This window comes from Pinus tabuliformis, chromosome 8, assembly GCF_031772625.1.
Source record: "Pinus tabuliformis cultivar Carrire ecotype Pingquan chromosome 8, CPIR1, whole genome shotgun sequence".
Taxonomy (NCBI): domain Eukaryota; kingdom Viridiplantae; phylum Streptophyta; class Pinopsida; order Pinales; family Pinaceae; genus Pinus; species Pinus tabuliformis.
In genome coordinates, this window is record NC_142294.1 from 1,557,713,134 (window position 1) to 1,557,735,367 (window position 22,234).

The 22,234-nt window shown below is 39.3% G+C and overlaps 1 long non-coding RNA gene across 1 annotated transcript in view; it reads left to right on the top strand.

Annotated features, from left to right (window-relative positions):
* The window catches only part of LOC149241906 (uncharacterized), a 139,352-nt gene extending 125,012 nt beyond the window's left edge, over positions 1-14,340 (top strand). The window contains exons 3-4 of the long non-coding RNA XR_016245665.1: positions 13,696-13,770; positions 14,095-14,340. This is a non-coding gene — a long non-coding RNA (uncharacterized LOC149241906). The remainder of the gene's footprint in view (positions 1-13,695; positions 13,771-14,094) is intronic.
* The last annotated feature ends 7,894 nt before the right edge of the window (positions 14,341-22,234 follow it).

Sequence of the window (22,234 nt, forward strand, 5' to 3'; positions counted from 1 at the left end):
AAACATTCTTTTCATTTGATTTAAACAATGAAAACCGTAACTAAAAGGGATAGAGCAATCATAATCTTCTAGAATGCAACTAAGATGAGAAACATTCTTTTCATTTGATTTAAACAATGAAAACCGTAACTAAAAGGGATAGAGCAATCATAATCTTTAAACAAAGAGCATAGAGCACATCTAATGCAACTTTCCCTATACCATTCCTACAAGCACACACAAAATTCTAAATGCATTATGCATGTTTTTCTTTTCATTCCTTTAATGTTTAGATGAACATAAAGAAACTAAATGCACAAACAATCAATCAATGCTTTTCACAAGAAACGAAGACTTTACGACAGTTTCTTTTTCAAAGAAATGAAGACTTTATGACAATTCTTTTCAGAAAAGTAAAGACTAATCAATGTAAACTAACTTTGGGATTGATTCAACAATGATAAAGAAAACATAAAGAAACATTGAACAATCAAGGTCAAAGTAGGGCTAGGAGAGGAAATGCAAACTGATTTCAGAGACAAAGAAAAACATTGATCTTTAGCAAACAACATCAAAAGCAACTTTGGAAAAAATCAAGCAAAAGATGGGTTTTTTGGCTTGACAGGGACCAGCGCAGCCTTGAGTGGGAGACAGTGCATTGCAGAGCACTGTCTCTAAGCCAAGGGTGCTCTGCAGTGCACTGTCCCTTGACCAAGGGTTCATTGGTAATAGAACATTCCTAGAATAGGCATTCCAGTGCAAATTTTTGACCAAAAGAGCTTTAAAATGACTGAAAAGAGATCAATGAAGTCAAGTAAAGTCTACTAGGATATAATATGATAAGGGTAAACTACCAGGAACGATGGTCGTTCCCCAATAGAGTCGCCAATTTGTTATACGAAATTTATACCTACGAATAAGTACATCTTCCCTAAGTGGGTAGTTACACTTAGAACAACAGAAGTAAAGATGTTTAACCTTTTCCTACAATAGACAGATAAGATAAAGGAACCTACTTGTGATCCTTCGCTTCCTTTGATCTTCTTTGAATCGCTCCCGTCGCTCTCGCTCAAACTGAATTCGCTCAATTGGTACGTGCCAACATAAACAGAAGACGACAACAATCAAAGCATATGATCTATCTACTATAAACAAATGGAATCGACAACATTTGAACATACATTCATCATAAGTATAAACAAAAGTATTGGAAAAGGAACAAACAACTTTATCGATTGATAGAAGGAGAAGTTACAACCAATGTGGTTCGATCCCGTGTCACTCATCCAGCTTAGTCCAAACTCTCACCACACCAATAGCAACATCAATCCAACAACATAACATTACTTGACAATGATTTCAAGACTCAAACCAACAATATTTCTCTACAATATCCAAGTTCCAGCCTCCTGATCACTATGATGAGTGGTCAACCGTCAATTTATAGGGAAATGCAAGTGGTTTTGTCATAAATTGGGCATTGAATGGTTTTCCATAATTGGATAGTTAGTTTCCAGGGAGAAAGGGATGAGAGGATAGAGGTTTAATTGATCCATAGCCTATCCAAAAACGAGCTCATAGGATGAGATAAGAGCTGGGCATCCTTCTAGAATGCTCTAAAATCAAGGAATATTCCCAGAATCCTATGTCAATTTCGCTCATCCTCGCCCAGCGCAGGTTAAAGTGGGCCTAAGTGCACTGCAGTGCAGGTCTGAATGGGCCTACCTGCTATGCAGAGCAGTTGCCCCTGACCAAGGTTGCGCTGGTGTCCCAAAGAGGCATTTCAGTAGGGTTTCAAGCTAGGAAACTTTCATGGATGAAAACATTCAATATGATGACTTGTTTAGGGCATGTAGCAATTGAATTAGGGTTTGATGAGCCCTATTTGTATTGATCTGATCGTCGGGAATGATGTGCCCAAATAGACCTATAACACTGAGTTCAGATCAACTATCTCATATGTTATCTTCTTAGTGAAGATCTTTGCTCTTATTGTGACAAGTCAAAATGTTGACTTCTGATATATATGTACTATCTCTCTCTCTCTGCTGAACTATTGAAGAATATAAGAAGAATTGATCAAAGGTTTCCCCACATTGGGGTTTGTACCTGGCTAGCGCCACATCTTGTGTCCTCTTGTCTTGGCTTGTCTTGTGCGATTTATGTTTATGTTCTATCTGCATTTTACTGTCATGCTAAATGTGATTGCTAATCTGGAATTGATATTGAGTTAATGTGAAAAAATTGAAGTAAATTGCTCTCAACATAGAACATACCTAAAATTAACATGGTATCCAAAGCCCAAGCAAGAGTTAAAGAGCAATCACCGAAGACAGTTGGAAAGGACAAAATGGCTCAATGAGTTCCTCATCCCTCTTCAAATTCATCAAGGGTGAAGTTGAATCAAAGAAGACTATCAAAGTGGCGCAGTGGAAGCATCTGGTGGCCTACCTAAAGGTCACTTCAATAGGAAGTTCAGATCTAAGGGTGGAAGGAAAGGCAGATGCCTTGCTTGCAATGAGTTCGGCCATTATGCGCAGGAGTGTCCGAATGGAAGGGACACATCACTTGATGATGATAACAATCATTCCAGGGACATCTTCAATGATTGGAGGAATGACAGGTAATGCAGGTCATCAAGGAAATGGCCGACTCTTCAAAGAAAGAAAGGAACTACAGGTATGAAGAATCAAATGTTGTTTTTGATAAGCTAAAGAAGTATTATCTTATATTGGTCCTCTCCCCTACTTCTCCTCCAGACTCTTTGGGAATCTGGCTTATTGATAGTGGTGCCTCAAGGCACTTCACTAGTTACAAGGAAGCTCTCTCTAATCTGATAGAGAAGGAGACAAACTTGGAGATTATTCTTGGAGACGATGCCACCTATCCTGGAAAGGGTGTAGGGAATGCTACCCTTCAATTGAATGAGAGTAGCACGATTCATTTACAAGTTCTGTATGTACCTGATCTCAAGAAGAACCTGGTGCCCATTTTGGAAATGGAAGTCAAAGGTTTCAGGGTGGCATTCATTGATGGAAAGGTACGTGTTTGAAAATGGAATTTTCAAGATGCTTTTACTCATGGGTTCAGGGTTGACAATTTGTATCAAGTTGCAGGAAGTCCATTGGGGACCATGTCGGTTGGGGACTATAACACTGGAGGTCTGCTTATTATGGGGCTCTACCCGATGTGAGTCAAATGGTGACGCGGTTGCCTAAATTCAAGAAGAGCATGGAGGTACATGTCCGAGATGTACCAAAGGAAAACTTACAAGGGGACCATTCCCCTCATGTTGCAAGAGCTCAGATGTGGAACAACCCGAGGCATTTGAGATTCATGATATGCAAGTGGAAGAAAGCTCTCTATGTTTTATAGCAAACACCCTGAGCTTGATATGAGAGGATTGATAGTTATCTAATGAAGTTGAAATTCACTCAGAGTGAAGCCGATCCAAACCATTGCTTGAAGGTTGTGGATGATAGACCTCTCATACTGGTACTTTATGTGGACGATCTCTTTCTGGTAGGTATAGACCCTCTCATTTACAAAGTAAGAGGGATTTGGATTCCAGACTGGGAATGGTGAACTGCAAGCCCGTGACTACCTTGATGGAGCTTAACTTTCAGAAGTTATGTGGTAGTGATGCTGGACCTAATTTGGGAAATGCCTCTGAGTTCCATAAACAAACTTATACTAGCATTGATGTTCTTGATGAACTCCCGTCTGGATATATGTTTTGCAGTTAGCATCTTGAGCTCATATATGGTTGAGCCTCACTGGATTGGTGCCAAGAATCTTTTGAGATATCTTTGGGGCACAATCTCTCATGAATTGAGAAACACTGCCGGAAATATGAAGCTGCATGATTATTCAAATGCTGACTGGGTAGACAGTGTGGAGGATCGCAAGAGCACTATTGGGTGCTGGTTCTCTTTGGGTTCTGCTTTGATATCCTAGATGAGCAGGAAGCAGAAGTTAGTTGCTTTGAGCACCGCTGAGGCCAAATACATAGTTGCAAGTATGGCCTCGTGTGAAGCTGTCTGGTTGTGGAAGCTCTTCAGTGAGCTGTTTGGACACGTGTTGGATATCATTGTGATATTTGTGACAACCAGAGGGGGATTCGAATGTTGAGGAATCATGTGTTCTATGATCGCTCCAAGCATATAGACATCAGGTACCACTTTATTTGGGATATGGTACATCAAGGAGCAAGGAGGCTCCTTCGTATTGAGATTGATGTGCAAGTCGCTGATATTTAGATGAAGCCCTTGGGAAAGGTCAAATTCTTGAATTTCCGAGAATGACTAGGAGTCGTGGAGAGGTTCTCTCCTGAAGGTCCTGTATAACATGGACATTGAGCTCTGGGAGCTCTGGGGGGCTTGGGGGTACATCGTGGAGCGATGAACAACCATAGGGTGAGTGGTTCAACCTTCCCCTAGTGGTTTGCCATGTAGATAGGATGAGTGGTTCATCCTTCTCCTGCCGAGACACAATCATAGGGTGAGTGGTTTAGCCTTCCCCTAGTGATTTATTTTGTATAGGGTGAGTGGTTCAGCCTTCCCCTAGGATACCCCATGGCAACATGTAGGCAGGATGAGTGGTTCATCCTTCTCTTGTTGAGACATCCTACCCATGCAGTCTAGGACTCATGGGAAGTACCTCTCATCTAGCCAATGAGTAGGGAAATGAGGATAGGGACCATAGTAGTACCGATGGACGCATCGTGTTACTACCGTACTCCCTATGCTAGGATGATATTGATCTGGGATCAATTGGAACTGACTTCGGGTCAGTAAGAGTGATATAACTCTCTCTCTTTTGGAATTGATTTCGGATTAGTAAGAGTGGTATGATACACTCTCTTTATTTGGAACTAATTTCAGATCAGTAAGAGTGGTATGAGACACTCTCTTTTATATGGGACTGACTTCGGGTCAGTAGAGGATGGTATGATACATTCTCGATCACTTCTTCTTCTTAATAGTTCAGCAGAGCAGAGAAAAGCAGTACAGGGCACTAATGGCAGAGATAATACAGTCTGGAAGATGGATTAGCAGATGGATTTCTCCTAGTTGAGAAGGAGTGTTAAAATTGGAAACTAGCGCCAAACTCCATGTGGGTCTTCTTATTCATGGCAGTTGATATTTTTCTTGGATTCCTCTCGTCGAGAGGTGTATGATTAATCTAAAGATCATCCGATTCCGACATGTATTCATAGAGATATGAATTTATTTGTGTTATGGGACAATTCGTCAAGGTCGGCCAACAACCAAATTGCCCCCACTTATCCTCCACTTTTTAGTATAAATAGAAGAGTTCCTTCTGTTTTGGGTTTGATGAAGATGAGATCTAGAGGGAGTGCCCTAGGATATACGTTGCCCTAAGAAGAGATGCCCTAGATCTAAATGCAGTCATGGGAAAGTAGGCTCTACGCTGCCCTAATGGAGAAGCCTAATGCAGCCATGGAAGAAGCCTTATTGTTATCATGGAGAAACTCCTATGCTAGCCTAACACTGTCCTAAAGGAGACTTTCCTACACAGCAAGAAGAAACCCTAGACGTGGAGGAGAAAGGGTCCTCTTGAAGACCCTAAGCTGCCCTAAACGCAGACCCTAAGGCGCTGCCATTATATGACCTAAGCATAGTCATCTAGACGCAGAGGAAGGAAGGTCTTGCTATGCCCTAGCTGTAGAAAATAAGAGGACTTTTGCAGCCCTATAAACGCAGTTGATTGACTGTATAAAGGAGATCTAATTTGTTGTGGAAGACTGGCCCTAAACGTTGATGTATGAGACCAAATCCGTGGTTCAGTTAGGGCTCTAGTCACTGTCTAGATGTGCCCTAATTGCAGGCATGACTCTGCAACAAAAGAAGGACTAGACACTTCCGTACATCTGTTGTTAAAGAAGGTCTTCTATCTCCAAGTTAGATGCAATCCTAATGTGAGGATATGTCGCAGTCAAGGATATATATACTGAGTTAGGACAGACCTTCCATACGCTTCTCATACGCTGCCCTAAGTAACAATAAGGAGGCCTAGAAGAGGTTCTAATCTCAGGCTTACAAAATCCCTAATTCGCTGTGCAAAGAAGCCTAGCAACAGTAGTTAAAGACTGTTGTTCTAAGGCATGAATTAGGTATGTTTGGGAGCAGTTGTCTCTACATTAGAGGACTGAAGGAAAAGCTGTTTGATTGGACCTGTTGAAGGAGTCTGCTACTATGGCCTAGCTACTCTGCTAGGCTGCAAGCCATAGCAAGCAACTAAGGCTGGTATGCATTTGCAGCAAGAGCATAAGTGTTACAACAACATGGATGTATAGCAGCATCATGATGTATTGCAGCAGCATGACGTGAGTAGTGCAGCAACAAGAATGTATTGCAGCAGCATGATGATGATGTATTGCAGTACGAGTATGATGGGTGCAACGTAGTGCTATGAAGGGTACAACTTAGTACATCATGCCAGTGATGATGCAGCATAGTAATGATTGGGTGCAGCTCTGTGATGAGAGCAACTCAGTGATTGGGTGTAGCACAGTGTCAGGGCAACATGATGATGAGGTGCAGCACAGTGATGAGTGCAGCATGGTGATGGAATCACCTTGGAGAATCAGTTGAAGGAGTATGCCTTCACTTGAGTTCAGATCAGCTACCTCGTGTTATCTTCTTAGTGAAGATCTCTGCTCTTATTGTGACAAGTCAAAATGTTGACTTCTGATATATATGTACTATCTCTCTCTCTACTGAACTATTGAAGAATATTAGAAGAATTGATCAAGGGTTTCCCCACATTGGGGTTTGTCCCTGGCTAGCGCCACATCTTGTGTCCTCTTGTCTTTGCTTGTCTTATGTGATTTATGTTTATGTTCTATTTGCATTTTACTATCATGCTAAATGTGATTGCTAATATGAAATTGATATTGAGTTAATGTGAAAGAATTGAAGTAAATTGCTCTCAGCATAGAACATACCTAAAATTAACAGAGTTCCTTATGTATCTTGACATCCAAACTAGACTCCTTTCTTATCATTGTGATTGTGACCCGAATTTCAGAGAGATCAAACTTGTTCTTCTGTGGAGATCCGAACTTGATGACTGCCACTATTCATCTGAAACTTCAGAGAGATCCACGAACTATTGACTGTGATTGCCCATCCGAATTTCAAAGTAAGATCGAACTTCTTCACTGTAATTTATATGCGAAAATCTTAGAGACAGATGTGTCCTAATGCGAAGAGCCTTCCTGGGTATATATAGTAGTTTGTCTCCATAATAAGCCGACATGATCTATCGAATAGGTGTGTTATTTTAACTGTGAGCCGTCATGAGTTCTGTGTTAATCTTGAAGCCGACATGAGGAAGAGAATTGTGCTTGTCATTGGAGGGTTGTTTAGACATAGACATAGACTCATACTTTTTACATATGCTCAAGAAGATCCCTTCATACATGACATTAATTCTTAATAACAAATCCTAAGGCTCTCAATGGGAGCCACCTATTATAGTCCATGCTAGGAATCAATCTTTTAGCCTCCTACCATGTAATATGATGTTTAAATAGTCCATTGACCAGTGTTTGCCAATGGTCAAAGGTTTTCCAGGTCAAAAGAGTCCATGGTGTCAGAAGGCTAGTTAGTCCAAATTTGGGAGGGGCTTTTGTCTATGATGCTTGGTTCAGTTGATCTTGCAGGTGAAACCATCAGATGGAGTTCTGCATTAGCTTTCTAATGAGCTATAGATCTCCCCAGATGGATCCCAAATTCAAAAGATGTAGCAAATCAAAGTTCTCCTTTGCAAAGCAGAAGCAGAAAGAAAAATGTCTAAGTGTTGACCCAAATCCCGCATATGGGAGGTTTGGAGGGGTAGGAAATGAGACATCGGAGCAAAACCAACGAACTTCGATCTCCGATCAGGCATATTGGAGATCGACAATCGGCGTTTACAAGGGATGGGAAGGTGGCTACATATTAAAAGCTGCAGGATGCGGGATTGTGACAGATTGGAGTTCAGCGATCAGAGGTCCCAAGTACCCCACATCTCGAAGGTTCCACATCCTGCATCCCGGAGGTTTTGGAGACAGAAAACAATGAACAGTGGAGCAAAATTAGCAATTAGTGATCGTCGGGATCGAAATTGGCGATCAAAGGTTCCAAATCCCACATCCAGGAGGTTTATGGTCAGTTGGCAGTCGATGAGGTTGGCAATCAACGATTCGCAATGGAGGCAGGGTGGTGCTCATAGATCAACGACCATCATTCATTTTTGGACCCCCCGTGTTTTTCAACATTTAACAGAGGGGGGGGGTCCGAAAGGTGGTTTCGATGAAACCATTTTTGTATATGTGGCAATCTATGGTGAATTTTGCACCCCCTCCAACTTGAAACCACATATTGCCAAGGGGCCCCCAGAAATCCACTAGTGGTTTTAGGGGCAAATTTTCAGGCTGATGCAGCAAGTGGAAAATAGGGAAGGTCGGGCCTTTTTCTCTCTCCTCCCAAAGGATGCGTGGCGAACAACAGTAGGACCCGATAAGGGATGCATGGCAGTTAGTAATTGGTTCCAATTATGCCACGTGGCATATGACATTAGCAATGATGTGGCAGTATGGTGGACACGTAGCAGGCGGATCCGACATTTTCAAGGGTCAGAGTTGGCCAAAAAAGGGTGATACGTGTCACCACTCGCAGGCTGACATGTGGCAGTGATGTGGCATTGATGACGTCATGTATTAGCATTCGGCCATCGACGAATGTGTGTTGTGTGTCAAAAGTGAAACCTCTGATTTGAAAATGCCGGGAAAGGGGGCCCAAATAAGAGGGTTGGATTGCGGTCACTTGAAGAGCACAGGACCAGGGGCTTAGTAGAAAGGTGATTGACGTTCGGCGATCGGCAGAGGCGTATTGTACATCACATTGAAAAACAACGATTGGAAATCGCCAAGAGAGGAGCTCCGACTAGGAGGACTAGATCACGGTCACGTGAAAAACCAAAGGACCGAGGGCCAAATGCAAAGGGTGATCGATGTTCGGCGATCAGCGGAGCTGCGTTGTGCACCAATCTAAAACCGCTAATTAGAAAGCGCTGGGGGAAAAGCTCTGACATAAGGGCTAATTCACGGTCATAAAGAAGGAAAGGCGCGGGGCTTAGAACCAAAAGTGATCCCGCATATTGGCGATCGCAAGTTTTGAAGAATGCAGCTAAGTGCAATGTTATGAAAATCGTTGATTGCGAAAGATTGATAAAGTAAAGGGCCCAGGTACATATATGTTGTGGTCCCATGTATTACACATGGGAACAGTTATAATGCGGCAATGTCACAAAGAATCGACCCCTCGTCCTAACCAAAGGGTTTAGCCCCTAAAAAGGTTTCGCCCTAAGCTCTCAGGCTCTTATCATAAAGATTCCGCCTAAGCCCCGGGGGCTAGGCAGATCGTAAAAAACTCCATCCTTGCATAGTCCACAAGCGGGAAACTCTGATTTGTTAAAGTGTCGTTGTATTGGCCCTGAATCTTCCCTTTGGTCACAGAAAAGAAAGGAATAGGCTAAACAAACTGATAAGAATTACCACACAATTGCAGAGTAGAACAGGGGAGCTGTTGTTTCCTCGTTTTCATTCGAATGACAGAGGGACCTGATAAACTCAAGCAGAGGGACCTAATAAGTTTGAAGAGCTGACAAAGCAGGAAATAAATGAACCAAGGCATTTGGAGATTTTATGCTATTTCTAACAGGGTTTTTAGCATGATGGCAGACTATTGCAGTTTTTTCCACATGCACCATTTTGAATTGTTGTGTCTGATTTTTGATGTAAACACTAAGTTTTGTTGTCTTGAGTTTCCATTTGTTTTGAATGGATAACTCATTCATTGAATATGGTCATAGAATATTTCATATTATAAGGCTATTTAAGATGATGAAAGGCAATGTAGTAGGGGTTGGGGTTGGTTGTTGATTGATTAGTGTTGGAAGAGAGACTGTTTTGTATTTTCAAGTGAATAGAAGAAGGTCGAGGCCATTTTGCTAGGGATTCTTGTGTCAAATTTCTGTTGGTATGTGTGTTATATATGTCATTATTATTATTATTACTTCTGTTTCTATGGTACTAAGATAGTTCTTCATGCTCAGATAAGAGAATTTGCAGAATTCACCTTGTGCTCTGCTGAACATTTATGTATCTCTTGTTCTTCTAAAGGAAATTTGAATTCATCCCAGTTTGATGCTCATCTTGTCACCTCTGATTTTATATTCATCCATTACTACAACGAAATTTGTTAATTACCAACAGATTTTCCTACCTTGCCCCTGCTCAAGATATCATCATCATCCCTTATTCATTTGAATCATTACAAAAGATGAACCTGTTCGAAGTGGGTTTTCCTTCCTTCACTTACCTTCAAGCCACCACTTAAATTCATCCTTTGGTCATCATAACTAGCCTGAAATCCAAACTACTCAGCCAATTTATTGACTGAAATCATATAGAGAGAGCCCTCTCTAAAGCTAGAAGGGCTAGATTCTAGCTTGCAAGTGGTTTGTGGTTACCTCTAGGTTTCCTTCCTACAACCTAAGGAAATTACGGAGTGCTAACACCATCTAAAATAAAACCACTTGCTCATGAAACCCATGAAGCAAGGCAAAAATAATTTTATATCTTTTATTACATCATCACAATTACATGTCATTATGAAGACCCAACCTAGTTACACTTTTCAATACTCCCTCTTAACTAGGGAGGTATTCATAATGGTACTTGATCATTCTCAATTTGAAGAATTTCTCATAAGAAGAATTCATTTTTGTAACTCTTTTGTATAGCATCATACCAACCAACATTTATATAGAAAGGCCTTGACTAATAGCTCTATCCATAGAGAAAAACGTTGGCAAGACAAATGATTTATAGACATCTTCATCATTGTCTCTCTCAGAACATACCCCACCCGAGTTCTCTCAGGATATGCTCCATGAGGACTATTCCTTTCTTGGACTCCCCAATCCCCAAAAGAATATCGGTCCCCCATGACTACTCTTCCATGGGATTCCCTAACTCATCCCACCAGAGCATCGGATGCCAAATGATTACACAATCCTCCATTTTGTCTTCTCAGGTGAAGCATAGAACAACATGTCTATCACTCCTTCTTATACCAGGAGATTTTATTCCTTTGATGTACCCATTCCTATCACAGAGGAATGTACTTAAGCTTACGGCTTAGAAATTTCCAAGTTTCTTCCAAGTAAGAAACTTCTTGTCAGGCTCCCTCTTAACTAGGGACCCATAGAACACTTAGCTTCATGAAGAGCTCCTTTCTTCGATGTCATGAATTTCTTTTAAGGAGTCTTGAACTTTTGGGAACTTTTGTATACAGATCATCCATCACTTTTGTCCATGAGTTAGTCATGTCCCTAACTCATCAGAAAGTGATCCATCAAATTTTCCATTTGGCTTTGCTTCATGTCATTCTTCTTTCATGCCATATTTCCGGAAGAACATTACATCCTTCCATATGGTCTGCTTGGAAGTCATTCACAGATCTTCCCTTTTACAGTTCTACATCGCACAGTCTAAGCGGAACTTGGGTAGATCACCCACTATCACCTCGATGACTGGCCTGGCCTCTTTAGGTCGACTCTCCTTTAGCTTCAAGGGGCTCTCTCCTATAGATCACTAAGGTTCAAACAATATAGAGCAAGGTGATATTACAAGTAAGCTCAATGGTTGGAGTGGTTTCTTAATATAAAAAGAAGATAAGGGTGATGGAAGGATATGAGAATCAGTGCCAATGTTCAAGGGTGATAGGTGGGCTTGTGATCACAACCTCCTTTTTGTCAACCCTTCCTTTGGGACTAGATGGTTGTTGAGTTGGGGCAAAATTGTCCCACTCAAACCAATGTAGACTAACCTACAAGGGATTTGACTTCACTAGGAGGACCTAGTCATTCAAGGAGCCCCAAAACTCTACCAACAATGCCATAAATATCCCACACTAAGGTTGAAGATTCCCCCCTAGAGGGTTTGTCCAGCACAATACTATGTCTTTTTGATGGAAACTAAGGATGAGATGAAGAGCCTAGAGCTTATACTTCCCCTTCCAAGTGATTGTCTATCCCTCAAATGGATTGGTAGAGCAGTATTGTGATCACCAAATTATACCTTTAAAGTCAATCTTTTAAAACTGTAGTTTATTAGCAAGAGTTGAGAAGAAAAGGCATAAAAGGATTAACCCACAACACCAATAGACCAACAAGATTTTCTTAAGTCCCTAGGGAGAGGAATACTCCCACTCTCCTAACCATGATTAAGTGAGGAATTTAGTAAATGATTTGGTATAAAAGAATATTCTAACTTTAAAGAAAAAAGAGAAGTGGACAAAGAGACATATACAGTGATCCCAAATGAAACCCCATAACCTTAAAAAATATTCTTTTAACTCCACAATGTGCTTTGAAAAGGTCCATAAACAATTATTCTATGGAGATCATGGCCAACATGCCTTGATTAATTGGCCCACTTAAATAAATTCTACTTGAATAGGACCTAGTTAACCCGGTCCACAAGGGGTTGAGTTTCTTTGACAAGGTCTGGCGGCCATGAAACAATTGGGTGATTTATTAATCCCGCGATTGTCTTTTTTAACCCAACAGCTAACTCATCCACAATTAAGACTGCCATCATAGTCCCACCCTTTTAATCCATTGTTGAAGTCTTTAAATTTCTCTTTCCTGCGCTTGAAACCCTTTCCATGCTAGCTTGGAACCCTCAACCAAACAACATTTGTGCATCATGAAGATATCTCTATTCATGTATCACTGGTGTAGTTTGATCAATGGATCTTTCAACACCGAGTAGATCACAAGGTTTTGTGATATTGTTTTTTGGCTCAATGTTCTCTATAGTATGCTTGAGAGATTGTTGTTTTTTGTTGTCATTGTTATAATGTTGATCAACATATGATGATTCCATAATATATTATATGTTTTATAGGTGGTTTCATATTCAACTACATTGATCTACTTTGTGTAGTGCTTTGTTTGCTACTTAATTTATTATTTGTTTTATTTCTAGTCTCATAACTAGATTAATCTACTTTGTGTAGTGATCGGCTACTTTTGTACATTATAGAAAGGTCTAGTGGTGAAGATACCCTAGACATTACAAATGTGGAACATGAGACAGGTGAACAATGCTTCTCTCTAACAAAATCATGTTGTCCTTTAGTCCACTGAAATATTTGTTGTCTGCACAATGATTTATCATTTTGTCATGGTTTTGGGGTACATCATCTTGTTAATGGGTGTGAGATTTGGGATTTTCTTGGAACTTTGATAAGAAAAAAATTATAGGGTTCATGTCTTTAAGGCTTACTGTTCATAGTTTTCGCTGCTATAATGTTAAACATATGATGATTACATAGGAGTTGCATCGACCAAGGGCAGTCATGTTATTTGTTTATCCATGGTTTATTAGTGATTTCATGTAAAATTTTACTTTGTGTAGTGAGTCACTACAGTTGTAGAGTCTAACAAGGTTGAGTGGAAAAGATGCCTTAGGCATTTGTTTATCCATGGTTTATTAGTGATTTCATGTAAAATTTTACTTTTTGTAGTGAGTTACTACAGTTGTAGAGTCTAAGAAGGTTGAGTGGAAAAGATACCTTAGGCATTTGTTTATCCATGGTTTATTAGTGATTTCATGTAAAATTTTACTTTGTGTAGTGAGTCACTACAGTTGTAGAGTCTATGAAGGTTGAGTGGAAAAGATACCTTGGGCAATGTGAATGCAGCGCAAAGGTATGTTTCCTATTATGACTAATTATTGCAAAGGTATGTTTCCTATTATGAATAATTATTGCATTTAACTCTCCAGTTTAACTTGTATAACAATTCCAATATTTTATTATGCATTTGCTATATATGGTTTATTCAATTGACCATCCGTAAGTGGAATACAAAGTGTGAATTCAATATATGGTTTATTCATGTTTATAAAAAAACTGTGTGAGGTACCTTTCCTAGCATTTCCTGTTATGAATAATTGTTGGTTTTAAAATATATTTATCATTACGATCTGTATGTGTATTTCAATATTATTCACTCCACTTTTTGTTCTTTCAGTGAAGGAGAGGAGAGCACACTGCCATAAAGATGATGTGTAGGGGAAGTTTGCAATTTTTCATTTTTTGTTGTGTACATGTTTTTGTTTTGTTGAGTTTGAGCATAGCCATGCTTTGAGATGTTTGTTGTGTGTTGAATTTTTTTTGCTTTTTTTCTTTTCCTTCGAAGAAGGCAACATCAATAGAAACTAAAAGAGATGAAAAGGAGGTTGTTCTTCATAAATGAAGGTGAACCATCTTACCTATATGTAATGCATTTTGCTTCAAATTATATGTATAATTCATCACTCCATTGCTTGCTACTTAATTTACTATCTGTTTTATTTGTAATCTCATATTCAACTATATCGATCTCTGTGCAATGATTGAATACAACCGTACATTACAGGAAGGTCAAGTGGTAAAGATACCGTAGACACTACAAATGTGGCACATGGGATGGATGAGTAATGCTTTTCTCCTACAAAATAATGTTGTCCTTTAATGAACTGAAATATTTGTTGTTTGCATAACAGTTTATCCTTTTGTCATGATTTTGGTTTACTATCATCTTGTTAATGGGTGCGAGATTCAAGATTTCTAGGGTAAGTGCAAGAGTATTAGTTGAAACAGGGGGATGGGTCTGTTAGGAAAATAGAGAAACAATCATAATTTAGTCACGTCTTCTTGCATTACCAGCTCCAGTCTAACAACCTCATACTGCTAGACTACGTTCAACGGTCAATTCCACAAAATATCTTGTGATCTGTCTGCATTTAGGAAATTGTTCAAGTAATGCAGGCTTTGGCAAGTTCTATCAGAAATCCAGGTGAACCTTATTATCAATTGCTTTTTCATCTCAAATGCTGGAAGGTAGCTGGTTGATAGGAAAATTAGGAAAACAATTACAGTTTAGTCACACTTTCCTCCACTGCTGCTACAGTCTAATAACCTTATAGCGTCAGACTTTGGATGGGCATTGCTGAAAAAGATCTTGTGATCAGACTAGAGGAATTGGTCAAGCAACATAGGCTTCGGTAGTCTCTATTAGATACCACCACTGACCTTATCACTAATTTCTTCCTACCCTCAAGTGATAGGAAGGTTGTTGATTGATGGCAACACATGCAAGCAAACATATTGTTTAGTTGTATCTTTTTTCTTTTCTTTTATTTTTCTCGCATATCTTTTAGTCATATCTGCTTGCATACCCGGCTTAAGTCTAATGAGGTGTTTAGTCATATCTCCCTGCATTCTTGGCTTCAGTCTAATAACCTCATACCGTCATGTGATCACATTGCATTTAGGAGATTGGTCAGGCAATGTAGGCTTTGGTAATCTATCAGAAATCAGAATGAACCTTATTGCCAATTTCTTCTTACCTTCAAATGCCAGGAAAGTAGCTCTAAGTTGATAGATATGGCTTTCGGCTCTTAGGTCCGTTCACTTGATCTCTTCCCAGTCGACCACTATATATATATATATATATATATATATAGGTTAGATTATATCTTCTGGAGGAGTTAAAACTAAACAGTATGTAGCAGCAAACATGTAACCAAAATCTGACCTGAACTTATATTAGTTGGGGTATTTTTGCCCTTTACAACAAATCAAGATAAATTGTATTCCAGTTACTTCCATTGTACAGGATGCTTTCAAGCAATTATGTTTTATCAAACTCAATACAACGAAAATCTTCAACACCCTTCTGCCTCCCTTAAGGTTGCTAACTCTTTATTTCATAGAGTTTAACAGATAGCTATGATGATATATGCTATCAAGAAATTTCAGCTTCTAATTTTCTTGGAGTTTAAATTTTCCAAACAATTGTCTCTGCTAATTTCTGCTAGTGGAAGCACTTCGATGCTTTGGTAACCAAGGTTCTGATTTAAAGTTTAATGGAACATAATAGTTAATAAATTGTTTTGAAATTATTTGAATTGTTCAAACTTCAAAGCAGCTTAGGAACTTATATATATATATATGTGTGTGTGTGTGTGTGTGTGTGTCGATTCTAGTTATTTTGCTGGATAAAAATTGGATTGGGTCTAGCTAGCAACTCGACTGTAGCTTCACTTATGCAGAAACAAAAAAAATCAATAATTATGGGGACTGACACTGAATATTTGAAAAGTGGATTCTCTATGCCCGTCCTCAAAGTTATGTTTCACTAATAAATTTGATGACCATGCAGATCATGAAAGACTAAGATAAATTCGAAGTGATCACGGGTATTATGAAAGACTAAAATAGTATTAGGTTTGGTTGTAAGGATCCTTGAGATGAGCTAATAAAATATGGTATAGTTTTGTTGCACATTTTAATCCCTTACAGGGTGGGGGGAGATAATATGCAAACATTAGGTCGGGTGTGGGGAGTTAATATGCAAACATAACAAATGTGATGAACTAAAATAGTATTTAGGTTTGGCAGTAAGGATCTATGTTGAGATGACTTTCCAGAAAAGATGAAACTAGTAAAGTATGGTCTTGTTTAGTTGCAGATTCTAATCCCTTACTGGTAAGAAAAGCGATGAAGGATATACCAAACTAATGTTATTCAAATGAGTAGTTCTTTCCCTTTCTTTCTCGAAGCATCTTTATCTATGCTGACAAATAACTAAGAATGGTTGCCTTTTAATATAGCCAAACTTAATATATGAAGTAATCCGTGAGTGAAATGTTTTTACGCTACTAGCAAATGCTGACAAATAACTAAGAATGGTTTCCTTTTAATATATCCAAACTTAATATATGAAGTAATCCATTAGTGAAATGTTTTTACGCTGCTTGATTGCCACCTCAGGATATGTTAAGCGATTTCTAGACTATAGTCTGAAAAATGTTAGACTTGGCAATTACTAGCAATTTTAAAAACCTTGCATAAAATCTTTTACGCTTTTATCATTTTACATGTACATGTTAAAAGAGTCCATACTATAGTATGATAAACGTTAGCCTTTTTTTTCACTTGGCAATCACTAGCATTGCTAAATACCTTGCACTGAAGCTTGTATGCTTTTATCATTTTGCATACAAGGGCATCTCCATTCTAGTAGACAAAATTGCACTAGCTTATCTAATCATTTATTCAAGTTTTCACTTTCAAATCACCAACTTTTGCTTACCAATAGCCAGTGGTAGTAAATCACGAAAATGCTTTGTTGTTTCTTGTAAATTGGCCACAAAGGGGAAAAAATAATGTAGATCTTTTGTTTATGTCAGGCCTGGAGGTAACTCAAATCAAATCATATTATTCATTCAGGTTGTTCATTATTATATACAAGAGGGAGTGACTGTTCATTTCATTTCCCGGTGACTCTCCATCCTTTCTATTATTTATTTACATTAATTACAGTTGTTCACCCAATCCCTATGATTAGGTGTCAACATTCCCCCCCCCCCCCTTAATCTGAAGGGATGTTGGTGAGTCCAAGCATCGTTTTGAATCTTTCAAGCTTTTCTCTTCCAAGTGCTTTGGTGAAGATGTCTGCAATTTGCTCATTAGTGGAACAATGGCAGAGATGGATTGTTGTGGCCTCAACATGATGTCAAATCAGATGATATTTAGTATTGATGTGCTTCGTTTGATCATGGAACTTTGGGTTCTTGACCAACTTTATTGCTGAGGTATTGTCAATCATGAGTGGAGTCAATTGTACTTGTTTTAGCTGCAAATCTTCAAGAATTTTCCTGAGCCACACAATTTCTTTTGTTGCCTCAACTGTTGCCACATATTCTGCCTCTGTTGTGGAATCTGCTGGAACTGATTGTTTGTGTGATCTCCAGGAGATAGCTTTTGATCCAAGACTCATAGCATAACCTGAAGTAGATACCCTGGTTTCTTTGTCTCCATTGAAGTCTGAATCAGAGTATCCAATCAAGCTGAAGTCGCCCACCTGTGTATATTTGATTCCAAAGTCTTGAGTTCCCTTCAAGTACATTAGAACTCTTTTTGCAGCAGACCAATGTCCCTCACAAGGCTTTTGCATAAACTTGGAGAGGATTCCAACAGCAAACGAAATGTCTGGTCTGGTAGTAGTTAGATAGTTGAGACTTCCTACAAGCTGTCTATACTTTGTTGCATCCTCAAATTCTTTTCCTTCAATGGATGTGAGCTTTAAGTTTTGTTCCATTGGAGTAGTCAGAGGATTGCATTCAGTCATGCCAAACCTGTTCAACAGATCTCCAATGTACTTCTTTTGAGAAAGGAATATGGACTTCAGATGTTGAGTTACTTCAATACCAAGATAGCAATGAACATAGCCCAAATCAGTCATTTCAAAACCTTTCCTCATTTCCTTCTTGATGGATGCAATGTAGCTTTCATTGTTCCTTGTCATCAAAAGATCATCTACATATACCACAAGATATACAACTGTTTTGCCAACCTTCTTGACAAACAAAGTTGCATCATCAAGATCATAATGTTTGAAATTGAGCTTCAGAAGATGCTCAGTTAGTTTTTCACACCAGGCTCGCGGTGCTTGTTTGAGGCCATACAAGGATTTCACAAATTTGCATACTTTATGTTCATGTCCTTTCACAGCAAAACCTTCAGGCTGGGACATAAAAACATTCTCTTTTAGATCTCCATTCAAGAAAGCAGTTTTTACATCCATTTGATGGACTTTCCAATCGTTCTGAGCTGCTAGGGCAAAGAGTGTCTGGATGGTAGCCCATTTTGCTATGGGGGAAAAAGTCTCCTCATAATCAACCCCTTCCTTCTGTGCAAAACCTTTTGCCACGAGCCTGGCTTTGTGCTTGTCAAGTGAACCATCAGCTTTATACTTGTTCTTGTAGACCCATTTGCAGCCAATTGGTTTGGTTCCCAATGGAGGATCAAACAGCTTCCAAGTGCCATTCTTTATCAGGGCATCATATTCCTTTTGCATCGCTTCTTTCCATTCATCATGAGAAACGACGTCTTTGAAGGAAGTTGGTTCAAAATCTGTAGACAAATTCAATTCACAATCATAAGAACATCCATATCAATAGGTGAATTAGAGTCATTTACATCACCTCCATTTTGCCGGTTTGAATTTCTAGTTCCTGTCTTTCCAACCTCATCAGGATGAACACTTTCAAGTGTCTTTGTCAGCCACTTTGGGGGACCTTTCTCAGATGGTCCAGGCTGCTCCGTTGATTGAGTTGGGACTGAATCAAGATTGAGTCTCCCAATTCTGTCAATCACATCACTCAAAGTATCATCCGTTTTTGGAGTTTCATGCGGGGGAGAGAGTGCTTTAGATGAAGATTCCACAGGTTGATCTAGTATAGGAATCCCCCCTTCAAGATGTGAAATTTGATTATCAAATTCTTGAAATGATTTTGCATTTGCAAATCTATCCAAGCAATCAAGTTTCTGCTCAACAACGTTGTCAGTTTTGGATGATTCAAGAAAGATTACATCTCTAGATACAACAAACTTTTTATTGACTTCATCATAGAGACGGTATGCTTTGGAGGTGTTTGAATACCCCAGGAAGATACACTTATGGCTTCTTGCACCAAGTTTGTTTCTATGTACCTTTGGTATCAAGGCATAACATGTGGAACCAAAGACCCTGAGATGCTTTACCGAAGGAATGTGCCCATACCACATTTCATAATGAGTCTTGTTTCTAATAGCATTAGATGGACATCTATTCTTTACATATATAGCACATAAAACTGCATCAGCCCAAAACATCAATTTTACATTTTTGAAAAACATCATGGAGCGCACCATATTTAAGATTGTCCTATTCATTCTTTCAGCTACTTCGTTCTGTTGGGGATTACAAGGCACTATTGTTTGATGTTTGATCCCATGTTGGCGAATATAGTTTTCAAATTCATTTGAAGTTTATTCTTTTCCATTATCAGTGCGAATAGAGCCAATATGAGATTGTGCATCATTTTCAATCCATGTATGAAAATTTTTGAATGTTTGAAAAGCATCAGATTTGTTCTTCAATAAATAAACCCAACACATTCTGGTGTAGTCATCAATAAATGTCATCATATATTTGTTTCCATTTGTAGAAGGAACATGTATTGGACCACATAAATCTGAATGAATGAGTTCAAGTTTTCTATGTGTTCTTGAATGTGAATCATGAAAACACTGTTTGCTATGCTTTCCTAGAATGCAAGCATCACATTGCTTAAGTTTCCTAGGAATTGTAGGCAAACCAGTAACACCATTTTTCTTCAACAAGTGGAGGCTGTCATAGTTCAAGTGTCCAAATCTAGCATGCCATAATAAACTTGATGGAAATGTACCTTCTTCATAATGAGAATTGTATGAGAAATTTTGTGCACGAGCAAAGGTACCCTGCAGCTTGAGAAGCCTTTCTTCTTCTATCCCCGTCATGACAAGTGAGTGGTCTGATGCTTTTCTCACCTCAAGCTTGCCATCAAACATATGAATGGAGTGTCCTTGCTGGCAGATGTGGACCAAGGACAACAAGTTTCTCCTCAGCTGTGGGATATATAGAACATGATGCAGAAGAAAGTCTGGAAGACCAGGCAATTTAAGCCTGATTGTGCCAAGCCCTGATGGCTTGAGTTTTGATTTGTCTGCAAAGTATACTACTCCATCAACATTGTCAGTAAATTCTTCAAAAAAATCTCTTCTAAAAGTCATGTGGCAAGTCAAGCAACCAATCATTTTTCCAAGAAGCAAGTGAAGCATTAAATAAGTCTTCATTTACTCCAATATTACAGTGTGCCACAACATAGTGAGCGGCTTTATGTGCTTTACCTTTGTCTTTGTCATTAGTTTTACCTTTGGGTTGGTTTCTTTCCTGCTCAATTCTGTCTCAAGGCAACTTGCATGTGGATGCATCATGTGATCCATCTCTTTTGCAGCATATGCAGTGTAAATCTGACTTTTCTCCTTGAGAGTGTCTGCTCCCCCCTGCCTCTGAAATTTCTCCCTCTTCCTCTTCGACCACCTCTTCCTCTGGAAGAATCTTGAGCAAGATTCTTTTCTCTATGAGCAAGGCACACAACCTCTTCAGAAGATTGAGGAGCTATCTTTTTGCCAAAAGCTTTCTCTCTTTTAGCAAATTTTTTCACAAGGGAGTCAAAGGTAATATCTTTGAGGTTTCCATTTGCTTGCAATGACTCAAGATAATTTGAGTAAGTGGGATAAAGTGATGGAAAGAGAAATTGGGGTTTAACCAAAATCCCTTTCCTTTAAGAAATCGGTCCTGAGGCCTGTGGGTTATGGCCCACAAAGCCTATCGGAAGCGTTTGTAAGGCTATAAGCCTTTGTAATCGGACCACAACATTTATCGGAGCCCTCTTTACACTATCGGAAGCATTCTTGAGGCTTTTAAGCCTTAAAACCCTGGCTACACATTTACCGGGATTCCCTTTAATAATCCGAAAACATATATCTTAATGCAATACACAGGAAATAATGTGGCTGAACACATAAGCCAGATCTGAAATACCATTAACCCGACTACATAAATCGTCGGGTCCACACTCCATAACCTTTTCACTGCACTGATCTCTGCCTTCTTCCTGACTCCGACTACCTGATCGTTGATTGGTCTATCAGTGACATTGCCACATCACTCATCGGCCATCGACGTTCCATCGCACCACTGCTGTCTCTTGAACTCCTCGATTTGCGATTAGCGATTTGATCACAATCGTCGATCCTGGTCTGATTCAACGGTTGTCGTTCAATCGCAATTCGCGATTGCATCATCGTTTCGCTCCGTTTCGATATCGTTTCAATGATTCCATTGATGCGATATGAGCTCTCTGCTCCTCTGCAATTTGATCCAGGCCGTTGATCTAACAGATCTAACGGATCCTGTGTATCGTTTCTCCAGCCTCCTCTTGGACTTAATATCTTTCAATTGATGGATTTTACGCCTTTCTCAGGCTTTCCTCTGTCACACTCCATCAACACACGACACAACAGTTATAAATATATAACAGAATTGAAAGGGAACATACTACACAGACACACAGGAAACCCGCAAAACACATATTTATTATACATAGCACAGTTACAATTCTAAGGCATTTCAGCCTTAGCACAGGTTTTCCTCCCGACTACATTGTGAATACTCTGTCGACACAATTTCTACCTATTCGCTCTCTATATCTCTATCTGTCTTATTACATATATTTATAGAACACGTAGGTTCGTCG